A 2039-nucleotide genomic window follows, 5' to 3' on the forward strand; every position below is an offset into this window, starting at 1 on the left:
TACATTTAAACTTTCAATTTTCTGGACCAGAGCATCCACTTTTGCGTTAACATGATCAAGGTTACTTATCTCGTACATGCCAGTTTTAGTTTGAGGTTTTTCTACCATTGTTCGTTCGCTTCCCCACTGATAGTGGTTTTGGGCCATGCTTTCGATAAGTTGGTAAGCATCAGCATAAGGTTTGTTCATTAGTGCCCCACCTGCGGCGGCGTCTATTGTTAACCTCGTGCTGTACAGGAGACCATTATAGAAGGTATGAATTACTAACCAGTCCTCTAAACCATGGTGTGGACAAAGTCTCATCATGTCTTTGTATCTTTCCCATGCTTCGAAGAGAGACTCGTTATCTTTCTGTTTAAATCCATTTATCTGGGCTCTCAACATAGCTGTTTTGCTCGGCGGAAAATATCGGGCAAGAAAGACTTTCTTCAACTCGTTCCATGTTGTGACTGAGTTGGAAGGAAGAGATTGAAGCCATCTTCTAGCGCTATCTCTTAACGAGAAGGGAAAAAGACGAAGTCGAATTGCCTCTGAAGTGACACCATTAGCTTTAACAGTATCAGCGTATTGGACAAACACGGATAAATGAAGGTTTGGATCCTCGGTAGGATTTCCAGAGAATTGGTTCTGTTGCACTGCCTGCAACAGTGAAGGTTTAAGTTCGAAGTTATTTGCTTCGATTGCGGGTGGAGCAATACTCGAATGCGGCTCATCTTGCGATGGAGCGGCGTAATCTCGAAGAGCACGAGCTGGTTCTGCCATCTCGGGTATCGGCGAAGGAAGAAGATTTTTGAGATCAGGAAGTTCGACAGGAGGGAGATTGTTCGCAGCACGGTATTCCCGAATTCGTCGTAAGACTCGGATATATAGTTCGTAATCGTTGATTCGTAAGTAGAACGGCTCGCCTTATGAGCGAGTATGTGGCATACAAATCAACGAAAGAAAGAAAAGAAAAGGAAAAAGCCTTAGTCTCTACAGCGTAACAGAAGAGTTACGATATCGACTAAATAAAAGTCTCCGGCAACGGCGCCAAAAACTTGATCGCGACTTAATGAGTCGAATTTGGGGTACAAACTGCAAGTGCACAGTTCTATCGCGTAGTTTTAAAAGATATCGATCCCACAGGGACTTATGAATCGATATACCGTTTTCTAAGGTTACTTCGTAAAGCTAAGGCGGATAATACTTTGATTGTTTGGGGGAAAAGTTAAAACTAAAATAAGATCTAAATTAAATATTAATTAAGCGGATATCAGTATGTAGTTCGTCGTAATTAGGGAATCAATTCTTCGTTGGTTTCTTGGTTTTAAAATAAATCTTTTCAGTAGACACTATTGATTAAAAGCCTTTTCTCAAACTCTCGCTCTGTTGAATAAACTATGATTTTATATTAACGTAGCTGTCACTTATTAGTTAAGTCCAAAATCACTTTTTGAAAACAATAGAATCCGTAGAAACTCTTTTTAAGAAAACACTAAACGTTTAAACATCCTTGTCTCAAACTCTCGCTCTGTTGACTTAGATTATATAATTAAATTCAAATGCTTAACTCTCGTCCTCACATTCAACCTTTAAAAATACTTTTTGAAAAAGATTAGAATTTAATTAACTCTAAAAATTGCTTTCGCCCTGATCTAGAATTAATGTCCAATTTACACTGTCCAGTTAAAAACTCAAACTCTCGTTCTATTGATTTTAACTTCTTTATGTCTTTTACTTTCGTACAAAACCTTGTTATTAAACCTGTAAATTGAGACCGTAAAAAGAGTGATTTTATTTTTAAATCTAATTAAACCAACTTAGTTTTGATTCCTTCATTCCGCTTACTCTACATACCGATACCTAAATAAATTAGCCAGACATGCTTAACAAATCTAAATAATCAGCATGCATAAATAATTCCATCTCAGGCAAATAATATAAATAAACAGTAAAGCAGAGCATATATAAATTCAAACAATGATTAAAGAACCTGAATAATTTATAGCAATCTTGTACACTCTACCACAGACTGGTTGGATTTGTTCTTGAATTCTTCA

General features: G+C 37.3%; 1 non-coding gene across 1 annotated transcript; it reads left to right on the forward strand.

Annotated features, from left to right (window-relative positions):
- Nucleotides 1–277: 277 nt before the first annotated feature.
- On the forward strand, nt 278–384 carry LOC127109966 (small nucleolar RNA R71). Its single transcript, XR_007797207.1, has one exon. It is a non-coding gene; the product is annotated as a small nucleolar RNA R71 (small nucleolar RNA).
- Nucleotides 385–2039: the final 1655 nt, after the last annotated feature.

This window comes from Lathyrus oleraceus, chromosome 7 (assembly GCF_024323335.1).
Source record: "Lathyrus oleraceus cultivar Zhongwan6 chromosome 7, CAAS_Psat_ZW6_1.0, whole genome shotgun sequence".
NCBI lineage: Eukaryota > Viridiplantae > Streptophyta > Magnoliopsida > Fabales > Fabaceae > Lathyrus > Lathyrus oleraceus.